The 22230-nt window shown below is 38.0% G+C and overlaps 1 protein-coding gene and 1 pseudogene across 2 annotated transcripts in view; one reads left to right on the forward strand and one right to left on the reverse strand.

The window, feature by feature from the left end:
* FAM19A2 (family with sequence similarity 19 (chemokine (C-C motif)-like), member A2) overlaps positions 1-22230 on the forward strand; it is a 522099-nt gene that overhangs the window by 326183 nt on the left and 173686 nt on the right. The gene's annotated exons all lie outside the window — the stretch shown is intronic.
* Positions 9678-11138, reverse strand: LOC105534244 (annotated as a pseudogene).

Consider the following 22230-nt stretch of genomic DNA (forward strand, 5'->3'; position numbering starts at 1 on the left):
ACTGATCAATACTTAAAATTGTCACATTGGTTTATTTAGGTATTCATTTATTTTCTACTTTCTGGAACATAAATTCCATGACAGAGGGACTATGTTACTTCTGTTAATTACTTTATTTACAGCTCTAGAAATAGAACACAGTAGGTACTCAATACATATTTCTTGACATTCGAATTAGTGATTTTCTAAAACAGATCTGTGCTACTATATAGCAAGAAAATTCCAGGATATAACCCCTTTTTGGATCAGAAAATAGATACAAAATGAAAATATTTCCACTGCTTTTTTTCCTCCCACTGGCACTTACGCTATAATGTTGAGGAGGATACATTGGTGAAAAAACAGCAATCAGCACCAAGGAAAACACTGAAAATGGTTTCATCTGCTGGAGGGAGTTGACTCCGTCCCTGGGGAGAAGTCTGGCATATTATAGCCAGTCAGGATCCTGCAATGGATTGTCTTTCAAAGTCAAAATTTAACCTGTCAAGAGGTAGAGAAAATGATTTGTAGCCTAAAGAGATGGCAGATTAATATTTCTGAAAAACTGTGCACTAAACCCCCTATGGCTACTTATTTGTTCTACTATTAAGACCTGCCTCCCTCTGGTATAGGAAATGCTTTACACAAAACAGCACATTTGCTTTTTATATAGACATTTCCCTTGCCCCAAGATGGGGTTTCCCAGTGAGGTGTAACATTCATTAGCCCCTTTGGACAATCCAGCCTGCTGAAACAGACCTGTGTCTTTATCTCACAGCTGCATTCAGAGTCAGAATGCACTGGGTGACTGGGGTATGAAGCAGAAAGAAGATTGATTTTTCACAAGGTACCTTGTACCTGGAGTAATGAGAGTGGCAAATTACTTGTTCACTGAGCAGACATGACAGGAATGTCGTAGAATAAATTTATATTTATGCAAACACAGTGGGTTCACACGGGTGGGAATCCACAAAGTGACCTTATCTCTGAAAGATATCTCTTTAAATCGCCAGTTTGCACTGGGAAGCCCACACTCAGCAAAGGCAGCAAAGGCTGCCTAAAACCCAAATCTTCTAATGAATAATGTAATGCTCATGGTACAGTAAGAAATAGGATAAATTGTGGTGCCATTTTAAAATGAGAGTCTTCAACTCACAGGCTATTTTTGGTGTTCATCTTGGATTTTGTGGCAGTGGAACATAAAATATCTACTTTAATAGAGTAAAAGAAATGGAGTGATTTATCCTAGTCATTGTGGGCCTTTAGAACCTCTCATTTGGTAATAGAAAAAGTCAGTGGTTGATGGGGAAGTGGATAATTTTTCTATGTGTAGGCAGTCCAATGCATAGAGAACACACAAGTGTCTCAGAACATTTGAGGCAGACAAAACAATTTAAAAAGCCTCTAAATGACAGAAGGATATGGCAGTAGTATTCGGCAAAAAACATTTCAACATTCCCAACGTAACGGCTGACACAATTCACTTTCAAAAGCACTGCTGATGCTTTTAGCTGTAAACTATTAAAAGAATATTAAAATAATAATTTTATTCTATTAATGAATGTGAAAGTTTGCTGATTTTAGCAAGTAGTCTTGGATTTAGAACAATTCTTTCCTGCTTGACATCCATTTGTTGATTATTCATCACTCATGTTTTGAGAACCCAGTTTGTGTCTGGAACTATGTTAAATGCAAGGTAGAGAACCAAGAAACCAGCCAGCTTCTGAGGGAGGTCATTCCTAGTAAGCCAGATTGTAAGGTAAAATACATCTAGAGAAAATAAACCCTGTTAAATCTAGTGGTGCAGACCGAGCCATGGGGAACAAGGAAGAACACATGTTAAGAGAGGTGTTATTTGCCCATGTTTGCCCTTTTGATCTTCTCCTTCAGAATCTTGACCTCAGTACTCAATAGGGTCAGCTTAGTCTAGATATCCATGAAAAACAATAGTGACACTCTTTAACTTGCTACCTTATGAGACAACAGAAAGTGTATAATGCTTTATGTGTGTCATGGACCTTCCTAAGTGCATCATGTGTGTTAGCTAAATCAATAATCGTGTTCCTTCTATTGGGTAGAGTCCAGCATTATGTCCACTCTGTAGATGGGAGATGAATGAAGGGGGAATTGTGGTAACTTTCCTAAGGTCACTCAGATAGTTAGCAATCAAGGCCAGCCCATTGCTGCTGGAAACACAGTCTCCAACCACCCCAGGGGAGTTTAGCCTCCAATGGAGAGGGGTAGGGTTAGAAAAGCTTTTGTTGAAAATAACTGAGTCAACCTTTTGGAATAAGAAATGGGCTCTGAAATTCACCATGAAATAAACTAATATATGTTTATAATAGACCAGAACTCAGGTATTCATTTCTGGGACCTATTCACTAACAATCTGGCAATGACCACATGCAGTCTACTCTGAAATTCTCTTCCTTTAGATTGTTTTGATCCTCCTTTGTGTTCACAACTTTTGGCCTCCTACCTGTATGTGTTGGATTGTTGCATCCTTGCTTGGGGACCCTAATTTTTATTCAAAAAGTATTTTTATCTACTTGATCTTTTAAGTGCACCCTCTCACTGAATTTTTCAGAGTACATGCTTTAAAAGCTTTGCAAAATGTGAGTTGTTATCCTTGGAAACTTGTTATCCTTGTTTTGCCCACTTTCTCTGTAGGAGAATGTGGCTATGATTGCTTCCTTCTTGTCTGAGTGTTTTGTGGGTTTTTTTTTTTTTTTTTTTTTTTGCCATGTGGTATGTTCTTTAAGGTACAGTTAAGATTTGAATTTACTTTCAGTGGGATGGGTCCTCAGTATTACTGGAGCTAATGAGCTTCTCCCTTTGCCAGAAACATGGATCCTCCAGGCTCTAATCACTTAGGGACATTCTGGTTTCATCATAGCATCTTCATGACCATTGTGTAGGCTACACTCATAATAGAAATTAGCTCATACTTGTGTTTTCTGTATGTCAGGCATTATTCTAAGTGCTTTATCTGTCTTAACTAATTTTGTAATAAGGCTAACCCTACTAGGTAGGAAGCATTATTTTCTACATTTAACAGATAAAAAACATCCATGTAGGTAATAAGCTGTCAAGGTAGACCTAGTACTCCAGACTTCCCTGCCAAACAGTTACTGATGTATTGGAGTCAAATTCAGCTTGTCCTGGGGAAAGACAGATAAGTCTTCTTAAAGAATTAATAGTGAATTTCAATATGGGACTGATTTCCCTACTTGGTCTTCTCTGTGACTCTTACTATTTTTTAGATATGTCAGCCCGCCGAGTTAATATACATCTACTAGTTGAGCATTTATTATGAGCAGGTCCTGCTGTAAGCACTTTATATGTTTTAACACATTTCATCCTCAGAGCCCTTTGAAAAAGCATTATGATTTTCCTCATTTCATAGCTGAATAAATTGAGGCACTTGTTAATTTTGCCCAATGGCCCAAAGTTGGTAAATGTCAAAGCTGGGTTTGAGTCCAGGAAGTTGGATTCCCAAGTTTCCCATTATTCAGTACTATTATTACATCATCAATTATAAGTTGGTTATAATTATAGCTGAATTATGCCAATAGCCCACCAATTCATGAACCATACTATCCTTAAGATGTATTGTTAGCTCTTACAGGAGCTAACAATATAAGACAACAAAAGTCAAAAACCAATCCTTTTGTTAATGTACATCTCTTTCAATTAGACTATAAGCCCTTAGAGATCAACTCCAGCAAGTGGACACAGATGTGGACCACTGGGACCCACACGAGGACTTGTCACTGTGAGGGCCCAGTGCTGGAATCAGGCCTAACTTGTGTTCTGAGGATCCATTCTGGTAGGCAAAGCATGGCCTTTAGGGATAAGGCAAAAGCAGTATAGCCCACAGCATTCTTATGGAGGGCAGGAGGGATACAAGTGGGAAATCAGTGTGAAGAAACATTGTCCGGAGGTAGCAAAGAGCAGGACTAAGTTTCAGGAACAGCATTCCATGGGGGAGTGGCGGTGGGGGCGGCAGGGGGGTGGTGTAGCAAGAACAAAGTGAGATCTTTTACGGGTACCCAAGAAAAGGAATCAGGTCTGGGAAAATGGTAGAAGCTCAATTTTTAGAACTGGTGCAACACATTAGAGCCAGACTGACAAATGTGATATAACTCCCATGGTAATGGGTCAAGTGTCCTTAAAGTTTTTATTCTGAATTCTAGGTTTGCATCTAATGACAAGAGGGAGGTCTGAGCCTAAAAGAGGAGAAGATAACCTCTGGCTTTGGTAAAAATGCTTTCTTCTGTACAAAGGGAGGCCTTACCCAAAGCATAGCCTGTTAACCAATTATTTGAAATAACTATGGGGGTTATTTCTAGAGTTGAGTGCGTGCCATTGACTGTACACTCTATTTTCCTTTCTGATTAGTTCTTGTGATGGAGTGAAGATAGTACCCTTAGACATGCTGTCTAATGTGCACAGGAATAAAAAATCTGAAAGGAGAAGAGAATCATTTTTATCCTATTCCATCTTTCTTGGAGGATCTATCATAGTATTCTCTTTAATCAGAAAGTGGAATGAAGTCTGTTCAGACATGATGGAATACCCACACTCACGTCACTGGCGTGAATGGAGGAAAAGAGCTATGCTATGCTTTTAAGTTCTAATAGCAGAGAACTTCAAATTATTTCTGTTTATCATTGGGGACCATTATTCAGTTTTCCAGCAGACCGTTGCCTTCTGAATTATATTTTAATGCAGTCATCAGTTTTCATTCTTCACACCTTCACACAGAAAGAGTTAGTCCAGAATCAGGCAAACAGCAAAGGTGAACTGAGGTGGAGGACACGTGCTCCCCAGATGGCCCACAAATTGGATAGTATCCCAAAGTAGATTAAAACTTAATTGTATTATCATCTACATTTGATGTTTGTACAGTGTGGTGTCAGCAGATGGTGTCAAGGGTTCTGTGAACTTGATTATTTTTATACAATTCCCAGTATGGAAGGTGTAGGACTATGTTAGATAAATGAAAAAGGAACAAAGCTGCTGTGCACCCTGGCACTATGTCATTCTTCTCCCTTTGTGCAAAAGAGCAACTATTGTGAATGCCAAGATCTCTTTCTCTGTTCTTTATCTGACACATAGCATGCCCACTAGTATTGATGTAGGATGATATGCTAGAAGGAACAAGAGATTTGTAATCAGAGGACCTGGATATGGGTCTTAAAGTTGTCCCTTTTGGGTGTGTTCTGACTGGGCAAGTCACTTCACCCCTCTAAGCCTCAGTTTTCTTATTTTCATAATATGGGTAAAAACATCTTATTCACCATATTGAATTATGACTGTGAAAATATTTCTTCCATTTGAAAGAGGTTTGTAAAAATAAGAAACTATAAATTTAGATGCTTCCTACAGTAGAAACAAAGAAGTTTATTTAGCAAGTATTGTCTTACTTCAGTTAAGAAATTTGGCTGAATTTTAGTAATGGAATGGAGTGAAAAACTCATAAAAGAAGGCAGGGTTCCACATTTGAAATGCTTTTGTTTTTCCTTTTTTATTTAGCTTAGATATTAATTATCTTTTAACTTCTTTTTTCTTTTTCTGTCCTTCAAATTATCCTTCATTCTCTTATTATAACCCTCTTCATCATAGTACAAACATATTGTATAGTAGTTTTAAGTCACTGCATATTAGTAGCAGAGAGAACATATTTTTGTCATGCTTTCTTTTGTATTTATATGGAGTACCATAGTCATTCATAAATGGTATAGTGAAGTCTTTCTGAAACAAGTTATAAACTCTGTACTTTATTGATACAAATCTTTCCATTTAGCATCTCAAGTTTTTAAGATAGTTTGATTAAAGATAAATTCTGGGAAATGCAATGCATCTAATTTTGAGAGAGGCATTCACCAGTGTCCTACTAAAAGAAAGCGACTACAAATGTTTGAAACTGAAGTCTTCAGAGTTTTTTTTCCATTTATGTTAACTGGAAATGGTAGTGGTGTCATATGAGCTACTATCAAATATATTACCCAAAGAGCTTGTTGACTGGCTTTCTTTGGAGGCGTTTGATCATCAAATGATGAAAGGGTTTGTATAGATTTTACATGTTTAGGCTGATGTCTTTTGCAGTCCCCCAGTACCTCGCTGATACCTACTACATTGAGGGAAAACACTTCTATGTGGCCATCAGCATCCTAAATATTCTGGGTCAGCTCCATCGTTTCAAGTTTACCTCTTATTCCTCCACTTAATTCACTTTAGCGTGGAGCCAAATGAGATTACTTGCCATTCATACTCTTTGTATGTTCCACATTCCATGTCTTTCTCCAGCCTGCTCTTTTGGCTTGACATTGCTTTCTTCATATCTCTGTATATTAAAATCTTACCAATATGTTAAGGTTTAGTTCAATTATTTCCTACTTCAGATCAAGGTTCAGCATTTATTGAGGACATACTTAGTGTAAGAAATAGAGTACTTCACATATGTTATCTAATGCAACCACCAAAACTGTGGAGTAAATGGTGTTCAGAAAAATCTGTTCATTCAATCATGAGTTTTTCCAACTCAAGGATTTGAGAAAGTCAGAATATTGGTAGTTTTCTGTTTTTTTATTTCATAGATAGAAAGACTGAGTTAAAGTAATTTGCTTCATTTCATAGAACCAGATTTGGGTGAATACATCATTAGACTCAAACTTGGAGTTTTGACTGCTGGCCTAGTGCTTTGCCTTATTGGTCAAAATTTCATGAGGGCACCTTTTTATTCCTTAAATTTGGTATCTCTTTCTAAGCAACTCTAATCCCTTCTTCAGTATTCATACGTCATTCTCTTACTTACATGAGCTCACAAATCTTTTATTCTTCTATTACAAGTCCTTTGAAGGAAGCAAGAAACTGGGGCTTGCTGACCTATCCCTTACAGGGTCCAGTGTGAGGCCTTGCATAAAATAAGAACTTAGTAATAGCTATTTTGGATGAATATATCGTATTTCCACAAATCAAACTTTGAGTGAGCAGCTGCATTTTCCTTATGTTTGCATGCTAGCAAGTGTGTCTGTGGTGACTAATAATTACTATATTTCAATGGCACATGTATAGTACATAATGCCTTTACTCTGTGGTTTCAGGCTAAGTGCCTTTTTGAATTTAATTAAGATAATGCCATTATATTCTTTTCTTTATGAAAATTAATGAAAAACAGTACATTATCACAAACTTGTAATCTACTTATTAGCTGAAAGATGAATTTTTTTTTGTTTACTATGTTATCATGAAGCCCCAAATTAAAAATTTACAGCTGTAATCAGATTATGGGCTCCATGTGTGCAGGAAACGACCTTGTCATTTTCACAGCTATCTTGCCAGTGTTTAAAGTAACAGTAGATGTTTAATAATGTTTGTTAAATGATCAGTTAGGTTGCAGTTTCATTGGAGGATGAACCTTTGACTTTGTAGATATTTTTAAGATTAAAACTTGAGAGATACTTTTATATAGGTTATTTCTTTTAATCATTGCAACAACCTTGTGAGGTAGTTAAGGCAAGCCATATTACCTTTATTGTACAAAATGATCAACTGAGGCTCAGAGGAATTAAATGATTCTAGAAATCATCTACCTAAACAGGTGACCAAGTCTTGAATCCAAGTATTCTTACTCCAAATCCTGCATTCTTTCTGTGTTACCATGTAGTAAGTAGAAGATATAAATACAGCATAGAGTATTTGCAAGGAAATAAAGTGAGGCAGTTTTTAAGGTGCTTTCTGGAAAGTTATAGGTAATAAATTGGAGTGAATTTGACATTTGAAAGACGATACCAAAAAAGAAGTAATGGTACTGATCTTGGTGAAAGACTCTGAATTTGAGCCAGTTCTGAATTGTCTTTTAAGCCTTACACTAAGAGAAAAACTAAGCACAGCCATTTTATTCTCCTTTTACTCCCTTTGCCTCCATTTCTCAGCTTATCTGAACCATAAGCTATTTAAGGCTTCAGAATTTTACCAAAGTCTTCTAAATATCCTTTTGTCCTCTTCCCACCCGCCCCCCTGACAATCAACTGGAAAAAAAAAAAGCTGACTTATTTGGTATTTTTTACCTTGTGCTTTATTGTTTTCTTCCAGTGTTTTTCTCCCGACGCCAAAGTGCAGATGCTGTGATTGCTACTTCTAGCTCAAGACATCTGTTTTTCAGTAGGTCCTTTTCTTTCTTTCATTCCCAATTATAATCTTTTATGTGCCACTGCTAAAGTATAGAGTAGAAACATCAGATCCTGTCCTTACAAGAATAAATACTCTGTTTTTAGCCTCTGTTTTAGCTTCTGGATTCTCCCATGGAAGGCGAACTTAGTTTTTAAGTTGGATTGGTACATTAAACATCTTCAAATCTAAGGACTTTAAAGCACTCTTATAAGCACAGTTATTTCATGTAATGGCACTCATTTGAAGTCCATAAGTCTAGGCAAAATTTTCAATGTGGGTAAATAAGAAGTACAGGGAAGATAACCGAGATTTTTTTTTTTTTTTGGTCTTCATATGCTCTCTTCTTGCTTTTTTTTTTTTTTTTTCTGATTCAAGTCAGAGTTGACACAGTCCATGAGTAGAAAGTGGTACCTACTCAGAAATAAGATAGCTTAGAACTGAAGCCACGCCCTGGTTGCCCACAGGCTGTATTTGACATGCAGAATGTTCTTTAAAATGAGATTAATTGATAACATTTAAAAATGATGAATTTCAGATATGATTCTGGATTTCTGGCTCCTGAAGGAAAATGGGAGGGTGGCGGTGGTATGAGGCTCTTCTTCCCATGTGTCTTCAATTGGCTGAAGCTGAAAGTGTCCTGGAGGTGAACTGGACAGTGAGATGATTGAGCCCTTACTTCACTGACTGGCCTGTATGGCTCCTACTGGAACCATCATATATTTGTAGTCAATTTTTTCTGTACAGTCATAAGCCACATACAATGTTTTGGCCACTGATGAACTGTACATACAGTGGTGGTCCCAGAAGATTTAATATGCTATTTTTACTGTACCTTTTCTATGTAATTAGATATGCTCAGATACACAAATACCATTGTGTTACAGTTGCCTACAAGTTTGTGGCCTAGGAGCAATAGATTATCCCATACAGCCTAGGTGTGTAGCAGGTTACACAAACCGTATGGATTTGTGTCAGTGCACTCTATGAGGTTCACATGTTAAAACTGCCCAATGATGCGTTTCTCAGAATGTATCTTGATTATTGAGAAATGGATAACTGTATGTATAATATGATATTGTCAAATAATCAGCTAAATTTATTTCTAGCCATGTATAATTCCTCTCTTGTTTAGCATTTAAAACAAACCCATGGCCAAGGCATCTTTTTTCATAGGCCGAGAAAAAAAAATTAGTAGGAATTATTTTAACATATTCTATTTTGTATTATGGAAATAAGACATTAGAATCGTTTTCATTATCAAACTTTTTTTTTTTTTTCTTTTTGACAATTGGCAGAGCTCGCTGAGGGTTTATTTTGGGAAAAAAGTGAATTGTTTTGTAGCTGCAGGTATGGGGAAGGGGGGTCCCCCTGGCAGTAAACTCCCCCCACAGGTGGGCTGAGGGCTAGCGCTGAGTCTCACGTGGGTTTCCTGTTCCCTGTGCTCTCCTGCACAGCAGCCTCTCTTACCGGCTCTGGGGCAGCTGCAGTGGGGGTAGGGTGGGAGGGGCTACCGTGGGCGTTCACTCCGGCAGGACTTCAGAGGACTCAGACACCAGCTTCTCATCGCGGGTCTCGATCTTCACAACCACAGCCCTGGTGGAGCTGGTGCCGCTGAAGTAGCTGGAGCCCCCTACAGAGCCAAAGCTGGAGCTCAGGCATAGCTAAGGAGAGGGCTTGTGAGGCCCCCATAGGCCGAGCTGAGCTCTCCTGCATAGTCACTGGTGGTCTTCAAGTGGATACTCATGTTCTGCATCCTAGACTCTAGCCAGCTCTCTTCGCCCTCCAGCAGCTTCTTGTAGGTGGCAATCTTGATATCCAGGGTCAGCTTGACATTCATCAGCTCCTGGTATACACGCAGCTGCCACGCCATGTCCTGCTTCGCCCGCTGCAGGGTGGCCTCCAGCTCGGACAGCTTGGTGTTGGCATCCTTATGGCCAGCTCCCCGAGCTGCTCAACATCTGTGATGGCGGCTTCCAGGGAAGTCCTCTGGCCTTTGAGGCCCTTGGAGCCAGCTGACGTTCTGGTTCATCTCGGAGATGTCAGTCTTTGTACGCGACAGGTTATCCCTGTGCATCCCGGCCAGCGACTGCAGCTCCTCATACGTGATCTGGTACATGCTGTCAGCCTCAGTCCATCTGCAGTTGGCGATCTCCTCCTACTGGGCCTTGACCTCAGCGATGATGTTGTCCATGTCCAGGGAGCGGCTGCTGTCCACAGACAGCACCATAAACGTGTCAGAGATCAGGGATGGCAGCTCCCTGATCTCCTCTTCATACAGCTGCCTGAGGAAGTTGATCTCACCAGTCAGCCCTTCCAGGCAAGACTCCAGCTCTACCTTGTTCATGTAAACTTCATCGCATCCTTCTCTATGAGGACAAATTCATTCTCCATCTCTGTATGCTTATTGATCTCATCATGGTACTTGTTCCTTAAGTCCTCCACCAGCTCCTGTGTGTTGCCAAGCTCCACCTCCAGCCACAGCTTCTCCTGGCCCAGTCTCCAGCTGCAGCCTCAGCTTGTTGAAGTAGCTCTGGAACATTGTCCATGTTGCTCTGAGCCAACTTCTGCTGCTGCAGGAGGCTCCGCTTGACCTCCAGTATCTTGTTCTGCTGCTCTAGGAACCGTACCTTGTTGATGAAGGAGGCAAACTTGTTTTGAAGGTCTTGATCTGCTTCTCCTCCTGGGTGTGCAGGGCCTGGCTTGGATGTTGGGGTCCACCTCCAGGTTAAGGGGACTCAGCAGGCTCTGGTTGACCATGACAGCAGTGATCCCTCCCATACCGCTGGCCCCACCAAAGCCTCTGCCCAGGCCACCCTGGAAGCTGCTGCTGCCCACTTGGGAAAAGCTTGAGGAGGTGATGGGGGCACCAGGCCACTCATGTAGGAGTGTTTGCTGAAGGCCCAGGGGTCAGAGGTGGACACCTTATAGGACTTCTAGGTCACCTTGATGGACATAGTGGAGGCAGGAGTGGAAGTAGGTGGGCCCCAAACAGGCGGAGATTTGAGAAGGAGTGGAGAAGCTGCTGCTTCTTCATTATCAGACTTTTAATGAAAAGAACTTTGGACCTGAAGCTGGAAGAACTTTTTAAACATTTTTTTTGAGACAGGGTCTTGCTATGTTGCCCAGGCTGGAGTGCAGTGGTGCAGTCACATTTCCCTGCAGACTCCAACTTCTGTCCTCAAGTGATCCTCATGCTTCAGCCTCCTAAAGCATTGAGCCACAGCATGAACCACTGTGCCTGGTGGATAACTGGTTTTGAGTTCTGGCTGTACTACTTACTAACTTTGACTTTGAACAAGTCACTTACCTTCTCTAAGCCTGTTCCCTCATCTCTGCAAGAGGGATGATTCCATCTGCCAGCCTCATGATCATGTGAACCAAAGATGATCACAGATGTAAAAGTTCTTAGTATACCATATGGCACTATGCAAAAGTAAGATACTTTGTGGGGAAATAGAGCTATAGTGTATGGTTTGTCAAGGAGCTTAGCTTCTATTTACAGATACAAGACTTACATGTAATATAAACAAAAATTGAAAGTATTCTACTGCCTACAAGAGGTAGAGACATTAAATGTTATTGGACATAAGAAAATGTGTGTGATCATGCGGAGTAACCAAACTCAAAATTAAAAGGACATATGTAGTGTTTCTTCCATCTATTTATTTATTCAACACATATTTATTCTGCACACACTCTGTGATAAGAAACATCATAAATGGGAAGTAAAGTAGTGAAATAGAAGGCATAGGTTTGTGCTCTTATAGTCAATTGTATTCTAGTAGGGGGAGAGAGAGACAGAGAGAGACAATAAACAAGTAAGCAAATAGGTTAATACTATTTCAAATACTGTTCAGTGCCACGAAGAAAATAAATGTAGGTTATATGGTAGAGCCAATGAGCAGAACTGTTCCCATTATGACTCTTGCCATTTTATGTGTTTTTCTTCATTTTTATTGTTGTAAAATAGACATAACATAAAGTTTACCATTGTAGCCATTTTTTGTACAATTCAGCCGCATTAAGTACGTTCACAATGTTGTACATTACTGCTATGTATTCCAGAACTCTTTTAAAAATCATCCTGTACAAAAACTCTATATTCATTAAATAGTAACTCTCCATTTCCCTCTCCCTTCAGCTCCTAGTAATCTCTATTCTACTTTCTGTCACAATGAATTTGACTATTCTAGGTACCTCTCAAGTACGTAGAATCACACAGTATTTGTACTTTTGTGTCTGGCTTATTTCACTTAACGTGTTTCCAAGTTCATCTATGTTGTAATTTCTTTTTAAGGCTGAATAATATTCCATTGTGTGTGTATATATATGTATATGTGTGTGTGTGTGTATATATATATATCTATATCACAATTTGTTTATCCATTCACCCTATTACCTAATTTAGTATGATTTTGTAATAAGTCTAATTTGTAGACTACTATACAGTTTACAAAGTACTCTCATGTCCATTGTACATTACAAGAAGAGTGTTAACTCAGGGATTACTGGTTAAATTGTTGCTAAACTGTAGCGATATCTGGCACTTGTTTTGTGTAGTATTCTACCTGATGTGTCCTGAATCCTTGTTCCTAGCAATTGAAGTAATGGGATATAAATTGAGAAGAAATTAGGTCGGTAGGTTTTCAGCCAATTTGAAATGACGATGGCTGTAGTTTGGACTAGTTCTTCATATCCCCGTAATATAGGGCTTTCCTCAGGGTGTTCTTTGGAGAATTTTTTGAAACTAGACCCAGGTAATAGGCTTCCACCACCACCTTGGGGCATAATTTCACAATAGAATACATCTCACCATTGGGAAAATTTCTCAAGATTGCACACTTAACCACTTGACTGCTGCTTTGCCATATGATTGCATACTGTAGGAAAATACCTGCATCATGACTGAGGAAGCCCAATTCATCCATAAGGAAAATGTTAGGAGTGGAACAAAGCAGCTGATGGCAAATAGAAGTTAGAGTAGTGTATATTATGTGATTGATTTTATTCATGAAAGGAAAGAGTAAAGAAGTGAGATTCTAAAAGGCACTGAAATCTTATTGCAAAAAGAACAAGTCAGAAAGCAATATGTTATAGAGGCTTACTGTCGACTGAGGTTTGTAGCACAGAGTGGTTGCTTCTTTGATTCCTAATCAGTTGAGTTCTCAGTTGCTTAAGCTGTTAGCTGAAAGCTGAGGATGGTACTTTGTTATATTAAAATCTGATAATGTTCTACCTTTCCCTCAAAGACAGCTCATTGAAATATATGAAGTAATGTACAACTATCAAACACACATAAGGAGTGTGAATAGAATGTGGTGATAAAAGTGTGTGGGTCCTAGCATCACGGTCTCTTCCATTGTGCTTTGTGACGTTGCTGTGCTCGGGGATTTAATGCTAGTGCACATAATTGTCCGAAAATGTTGCTTCAACTATTATTCTCAGAGAGCAGTGTGAATTCAAGTGAACTTGATTAAACATTCTATTCTTGGACTCTTTCCTTTTGGTTTCTTTTGAGAACACAGAATAGCATTCTTTTTGACACGTAACTGCCATCTTTTTTTTTTTTTTAACGCTTTGTTTGTTTTTATAATTTTTGATGGTATGGTTGAAATATGTTGATATTGGTGCTTTGGAAGGGATGGTTATATGAGAAGAGGCCTTCAGATATGAAACTTTAGCTCTTCAGTTCACTTACCTTTGAGAACAATCTGTGTTGAGGGGGAGTTTCCATGTTGCAATGGTTTGCTGGTAAAGCTGTTTTTCTCTCTGAATGTGTGCTGTTAACTAGCTAGTGCTTGCTGGCATACTGACCATATTGGATGGTTAAATGCATAAAATGGAGAGTCCTTCATATATGTAGGTGTTACCACGGTGAGAATAAATGTTCTTGGACCACAAACTTTATGCTAACAAAGAACTCTTAAAGATGGTTGTCGTTGTTCTCACTCATTCTTTCACTCATTTGCCAGCATGCAGGAGAAAGAGCTGAGGTGAAGTGGATTTCTTCCGTGCCTCATTTCCCAAGAGAGCAGGTACACCAGAACAAAAGGAGTAAAAGTCTTAACTAGTCCCAATGATAATAGAGTGAAGAAATATTTAGAACTGGTTCCATTACCATAGCTTATTTGCATTGATAAAAGTCTTATTATTTGCATTATAAAAGTCTTATTAAAAAAGAAAGAAAATATTTTATTATGAATATTATATACAGAACTTAGATGCGATGTGCAGAGTTATCTCTTTTTACCATATATAATCACAAAATTAAATATAAGGCTAGTGATTTAGCCATCCATAAAAGGCTACATATAATTGGAAGTTTTCTTTCTTATTCCATATAATGGTGCTCCACCTAACATTTGTGAAATGTAGTCATCTCCAGATCATGCAGGAGTGGAAGCTTTGTGGGTTGTTTACAGATCTACAAATCATCTGCTTGTCTCCTACCACTTGCTTTAATTCATGTTGTGACATAGTGTCATTGTATTAAGAGGGTAGGAGAAGGTAATCCAAATTTTTCTAATTGTTAGTACTTTTGTCTGAAGTTTTTGTAGGAGAAGAGGGCAAATATAAAACAAGGTTTTGTGTTGTCTAGATTCAGTTATCCAGCCCTCTCCTTTACAAACATCATCATGATTTTGTGGACACATGCATTTCATATTAAATTGCAAAAATTAGATTTATTTTCAATTTAGTAGCTTTAATATATTTTACATTTTAGCTTGATTAGACTCAAATTTTTGATGGCTTATTTTTTGATATATGCATATCTTGCTACAGTGGTTCAGTATGAAATCTCACTTTTGGTCATACTATATAATCGCACCATATTTTCCTTAATTTTTTTCTTTGGGAAAAACAGATTTGGACCCTGGAGGAGATAGATAATAATATAAAACAATAAGCAATTGATAAGGAGAGGAGTACTGAATACAAAACAGAAATGCGGAGAAAGAATGTAGTTTAGGATTACGACTGAAATGGAAAGAGATATGAAATTTAAATATGATGGATGCACCTTCCTCAAACTATCTACAGCCACTGAGAGGAGTAAAATGCCTCAACAGGGCATGTGAGAATGAAAGACATACAGTTAGCTTTATCTCTTTTGTGCTCATTCTTTACAACATATGTAGTAATATTTATACATTCATTACATACATACATTACAATATTATATGTAATATTATTTATGCATTCTCTGTGGGTGCATTGAGACTCGATGTTAAGTAAAGCTGACATATTTATTTGACTATTATTTGTTGGAATCCAGGATCATGTTTGGTTTTTCTGACTTATGAGCACATGCTCTGGGAGAAGGACCTTTGAAGAAACAGTAACACCTCTGATTTTTCACATCTTTAAGTTCAAACTCTCCCATGATTTCTTGTTTATTCTATTCTAATGACATTTCTGTTTGAAAAAAATAGACGACATTCCCATTTTATAGATAGAAAGGAGGGCAAGTGATTCACTTGTAATAATAGATGCAAGGTGATGTAGCTTAGCCTTGATCATTTCAGGTGTCTTTCTAGGGCTCTGAAGAATCTTAAATGATTGCTTTATCTTTGCCTTACAGCATTGTTTTCTGTTTTGGATGTTAGAGCTTGGCGCCTTGGAATATTGTGTTTCTGGAGAAATCATTTAAATGATAATACATTTCTCTTCTATATCATTTCAATCTGTGGGTGGTAAAGGTATTTGCACAAATCCAACAATTTGGCTATACACAGCTAGGCATAAAGCAATAGTGCTCCTGAGTTTTTGTACCCACCAAAATTGCAGTATTGTGGGGAAATGAATGAAAGTATAAAATCTGGGTGAAGGAAGCAGATAATTGTGGTTCTTAAATGAGGCTTGTGTTTGCTGCCAGGAAATCCTTAGAAACCAATGCAGCTTTCTTGGCTAAATCTCCAGGGTTGACTTCTTTAGTGAATAGAATTAAGAGCTGGATTCATTACAAAACACTGATATATCAAACGTAATGAACATTTTAAAACAAGTGTTTCAATTCAGACAAAGTTTAGAAACTGATTTAGGTTCCAAAGTCTGTATTTTGAAGTTGTTTAAGAAAATATGACCTAATTCGGCAAATCATATGACTAGCTTGTGAAAATATAACTCCATAAACTTTTGATAATAATTTACAATATAGGAAATGTAAATACTAGTTCTTCAATAGGAATATTCTGACTCACATAATGTGCCTAGTGAATGTGGCTTAAAATACCATCATGTGGTGATACTTGATATATGATGTGAAGTGAAAAGAAAAACTGCAGTAATTAAAATGATTAAAATCAACCACCTTGGTTTCTGGATGATTTAACACACAACATACATGATTACATGTATGAGTTAATCTCCTAATTTGTTACTATATACCCTTTATATATACAACTTACATATGAGTCTCTTGTGCTTTAATATTTGATCTCTGTCAATATCGATGGCACCATCCACCTCAAAGACAATTGCTATTTCAGTAACAACTTGAATATTCTATATACAGGCATAGTATTATACAATTCTACTCAGGTTAGACATGATTTTGGATAAAAGCAGCAATGTAGTCAAATTTGTAGCTCTCGATGTCCTATTTAGTAGGATATTAGTATTAATCTGTAAGAACAAAGAAGGGTTTAATTTTGAAGGATACATTTCATTTCTATAAAAATAAGGAAACTAAAGGAATAATAGCAATAATAAATTATACTTGTAGAATGCTTTACATTGACAAAACTGTCACGTATTTTTTGACCTCATTTGAAAATTAACTTTCATAATCTACGCTCACTTTGGTATCTTTAACTACTCCCTTTCTTTTGGCTCTGTTATCTTGTTTAAATCTCTCTAGCCACCACTCCATCTTTACTTCCCTTCTCTGCGTGTTTCTTGAAAGAGTAATCTAGTCTTTGTTTCCATTTCCTCATCTCCCACTCATTCTTCTCACTTCTTCTATCACTCCACCAATATGTACCGTTCTTCACATCTCCATTTCTAGTTGTTGAATATAAGGAAAGTATTTTTTTTTTAAATTAAAAGAAGGAATAAAACTTCTCCATTAAAAAAGTCATCTCTTTTGTTCTGATTATAAAATATACCTATTTCTTCATTCTACATCTCTTGATGTTCCATGATCCAGGTGATGTTCTATGTGCTAGAGCAGTGACTTGTAGGCAGGATCTTTGCTCTCATGCAAATTACATTTTAATGGGAAAAGGAAGAAAATAGACACTTATAGAATTGTATAAAGTAGTGAATAGAATAATTTTAGATTAGAATAAATAGAGAAAATGCTGTAGGCTATTTGGAGAGAGAGAGAGAGAGAGAAACTGCAGGGTGGGTCTCTCTGAACTCTGGAGGGCAGGATGGTCATAATAACCTCTGTGGAGGTGATTATGAAAAGCAGACCACTACAGAGACAGGTAAGAGAACCTTCATGGCAGAATTAACATTTAGTGTAAGGTCTAGAATCAGCTTAGCAGGGGGGATAGTGGGAGGGCCAGTGTGCTTGAAGCATACGGAACCTGAGGTAGAGGGATGTGAAATGAAGTCAGAGTGGTTGAGAGGGAAGATGATGTTGTTTCTTTTTTCTCCAGTAAGAGATATATATTTTATTCTCATTTCAATGAGTAGGTAAATTCCCGGATTTTAAGCAAGGCATAGGGCCAGTGGGGTAATGTGATTTGATTTATATTTTATAATGATCATTCTGGTTCCTATGAGGAGAAAGGGTGCGTGACTAATCTACTGAGCATTCTGCCCTAAGGGTGAATTTTGTTTCGAGATTTGTCTGTTAAGGTCCATGCCATTGTAACTAGTTAACACTAGGTTTGTCCGATATTTAGATTAATGCAAAGAATTTTCCTAAAAAGATGAAAAATATATTCCCTTATGTGATCTCTGTTTCCACAGAAGTGTCTTAGGCTCAAGGGGAGGCCAGGTGGTTGGATTCTAACCTCCACTTCTATCTTTTTAATACATCTCCTTTATACTATCTCCTTTATTGCTCCCTTTTTTCCTTCCGGGTTTTTGTTTATATACCAGTTAAACTTACTTTCTGTTTTCATGGGGAAATGATTTTTCTCACAGCATAACAGTTTTTATTTCTTGCTTTTTAACAATTAAATGATTTTTTTTTTTTTTTGAGACGGGGTCTTGCTCTGTTGCCCAGGCTGGAGTGCAGTGGCGAGATCTAGACTCACTGCAAGCTCCGCCTCCTGGATTCAGACCATTCTCCTGCCTCAGCCTCCCAAGTAGCTGGCGCTGCAGGCACCTGCCACCATGCCTGGCTAATTTTTTGTATTTTTATTGGAGATGGGGTTTCACCGTGCTAGCAAGGATGGTCTTGATCTCCTGACCTCATGATCCGCCTGCCTCAGCGTCCTGAAGTGCTGAGATTACAGGCGTGAGCCACTGCACCTGGCCAGTTAAATGTACTTTTAACATTAGGGGGATGAGAAGCGTTTCAAATAATCCAAAAGTCTAAATTTCAGTGTACGTAAGTGAAATATGTAACAGAAGAGAAGAGTGGGAGAAAGTCCAGGAGATTTAATTGTCAGTCCTCCACTTTGACAACTTCTCACTTCAACATCCTTCACTGCCAAGGTTACCATTTCTCAATTTCCTCGTTTCCCTTGTGCTCCTTGCAAGCTGCTGCTGCTGCCAGGGAGGGATTTCAAGGTTTCCTCTTCTATGTGTATTTTTCTTCAGTTTCCAGTTTCTTTTCACTGTTTTTGCTGTTGCAAAATTCACTTAAAATTTGCCATTTTCGCAAATGAATGTGACAGTTCTAAATGGTGTTGGAGCCCAGGACCACATTCAGTATTTCTGTAGTGGTAAATTTTATACTGAGACCTGGTTGTTAGCAAATAGAGAAAGAAGGCAATGTCCCTTCTTTTGTGCTGTCATGCAAGGTAAAGAAGAAATGTACATTCAGCTTTTTTCCTTTAGGTGTTTTTCTCTGGTATTGTACCTTTGTCAGAAATCCTTGATCACTCTATTGTGCTTTACTTTGTTCAAACTTGATTGTTATTTAAAAATCAGAATAAAACACATTCAAGATTGGGTTTCATTTTTCTCTTTTCCTCCTCAGTTTGCTCTGTCTTGCTGCACACCACCCCCTCATTCTTTTTCACTTCCTGTTTGTCATCTAGAGAGCTGGCACATACTTCATTCCTCCTCATGTTAACCACCATGCAATATATTTGGCTGTAAGGCACCACCAACATTCAATAAGTACTTATTTACCAGCTATTAACCTGGACTTTGGGTGAGCCCTACAGATTCACAAATGTATGGGACACAGTTGCTGTCTTTAGGAATCTTATATGAGAATAATGGTTGAATATAAGTAGGTGGATTATAATATGCTATGGCAAGTGACTGTTGTGCAGAACAAAGGGAACTCAACATGGTCTTGGATAAATCCTATAGGAGGAATTCTAACCTGCCCCATGACTAGTGAGTAGAAGTTACCCATTTTGAAGAGTGGGTGGGAATGGAGGGAATAGCTAACATATTTCAGGTGGCATGGGGGTTAAGATTTAGCTGGAAGTCATTGGAGAAATTTTCTAGGGTTAAAAATAGACTATGAGTGTGTGTGGAGAGAAAGATGGGACAAAATGGCATAAAATGAGATTAGAGACATAAAGAAAGAATCAGAGCTTAAAAAAAATTCTGCTGCAGGATTTTTGTACTCTACTAAGAATGATGGTCTTCTGTTCTGAGCAGAAAAGGGAATCATGCTAAGATTTTAAGCAAGTATGTTTCACGCTCATAGAGACATATTTGGTTATAGCATAGAGAATGCATTACATTCAGTCAACAATATTTGTCAGGAACTTACTAAATACTGCAAATGTAATTGTGAAAAAGACAGACACAGGAGGGCAATTTGGTGGCAAATGTCCAGTTAGGATGCTGTGGCCAGTGAGAAAGTTTGGTGGTCTGAATTGCAGTGTTGCAGTAGTAATACGTATACAAATATACATTTAAGAGATATTCTGGAGATAGTATTGACAGAACATGGTAATTAACTGGACAGGAGTGAGGGTGTTATGAAAAGGAGAAAATACCAGTCCTTACAGCCTTCTAAATGTTGACATGCATTCTCCTTTCTTTCCTTACTTTGACAGGCTGTGACTTTGTGGGTGTTTCTGTTTCTATATGTCTAGTTATCAGTTTGACCAGCTGTCAGTTCTGTCATACCATTGGGTGGGTGCACAATGGTATGGAAAAATGATGGGTCATTGCCCTTGTAGCAGAGGCCATGTGCTAAGGAGAAGCTATTATCAAGAATTATGCTAAGCAGCTCTTCCTGTCAGATGAGTTTTGCTGTTCATTCTGTTATGTGATATACAGTACAATAAGGTTGCAGGGATTAGATGCAGAGGGGAGTCAGGACAGTTGAAAAAATGTAGAAAAAAGGAGAAGATTCTTAAAACAAATAGTAAGGGTGCTGAGAGAGGAAACAAAGGCAATAGAATGGAAGATTTAAAAAGACGTTTGGTTTACTGAGAATAAGTTCCAAACCAGGTTATTGTTATAGTTCAATATTTCTCTGAGAGGCTTCCCGGGCACACTAGTGTGCTCTGTTACACTGTGGAGGAGGTTCCTGGAAAATGTTTCTAAAAAGGCATATTTGGCAATATGCCTCTTGTTAAAAAAAATCTAGTTAAATTGGTTGAACTCAGAATGTTACAAATGTATTTCCCCCCTTTATTTTTCACTAATACTTTAATAACAATCTGTGGAACTGGTGCCTCACAGAATGAATTTAGGAAAATGCTAGTCTGACTGAGTAATGATTATAGTAATGGTTAGCATTTATTGAGCATTTATTATTTGCTATGCATAGTGTTAAACCTTTTACACAGACTATCTCATTTAATCTTCATACCAACAACACTGTTAGGTAGATATTATTATCTTCATCTTACTGACAATGAGAATAATCTGAATTATTAAGTAATTTGTTCAAAGTCACATAGTCAGCAGGAAGCCTGGCTTTAAACACAAACAGTCTGATTTAAAAGCTCAAATACCTATCTTCTTGTGCATTATCTTTGCCATGTCATGAGGCTTAGGTCCACAGAGAGTTTACAGCTGTTGGTGCTACTGAAACTCCTTTCAATCATCTCATGAATGGACTAGCCTCCCAAACACTCAAGGATCAAACATACACATATGACTCACTATTCTCTAATATCATAGCCATTGAATCCGTAGTACGTGCTTGTCAGTGGGCCAAGAATTTCACATACATTATCCCATGCTACAGTAGAAGAAACTGAAGCAGGAGATCCAGAAATTTGCAGGAGAAATTGAAGCAGGAGGTCCAAAAAAAGTAAAGTCGGGTAAAGGCCACATCATTAGAAGCCATTCAAGTTTGGACTCAAACCCCGGCATTCTGACTTAGAAGTTCATGTTTTTATTCTTACAATATTGCTATCTAAACATTTGAACTAATCCCTACAACCTCCCCAAGCTAAGAAATGTTAGCATATATCTATATTAAAATACATAATATATAATTTATTTTTTCATGCATTTAGTCATCCATGAAAAAATGTCAAGGACTCCTCTTTGAAACTATATAGCCGCCCATTCTACCTTTGAGTCACATTTTTGGAGATAGAATGTTTTGGAGGTAAAAATGTACAAAAAAGGGTAACCTAGACTATACAAGAGGAAAAGGAATCAGGCTACATCAGGAAGTGACCCCCGGAAATTGCTTTAAAAGCAGGGCATGCAAGTATCTACAGGTCAAGCACAGTAGAGTTCAGTATAGGTTCTGAATCGGAAAGGCACAGGGTGACAGGCATATATTTAATCTCCCTCATAAATAAATGGAGATGGACTTGATTTCATATCAGTTTTGCTTATCACTTGGTGATTTTTTAAATTATTATTATTATACTTTAAGTTCTAGGGTACACGTGCACAACGTGCAGGTTTGTCACATATGTATACATGTGCCATGTTGGTGTGCTGCACCCATTAACTCGTCATTTATATTAGGTATATCTCCTAGTGCTATCCCTCCCCCCCCCCCCCTCCCCACAA

Source organism: Mandrillus leucophaeus, unplaced genomic scaffold (genome assembly GCF_000951045.1).
Source record: "Mandrillus leucophaeus isolate KB7577 unplaced genomic scaffold, Mleu.le_1.0 Scaffold132, whole genome shotgun sequence".
Classification (NCBI taxonomy): Eukaryota; Metazoa; Chordata; class Mammalia; order Primates; family Cercopithecidae; genus Mandrillus; species Mandrillus leucophaeus.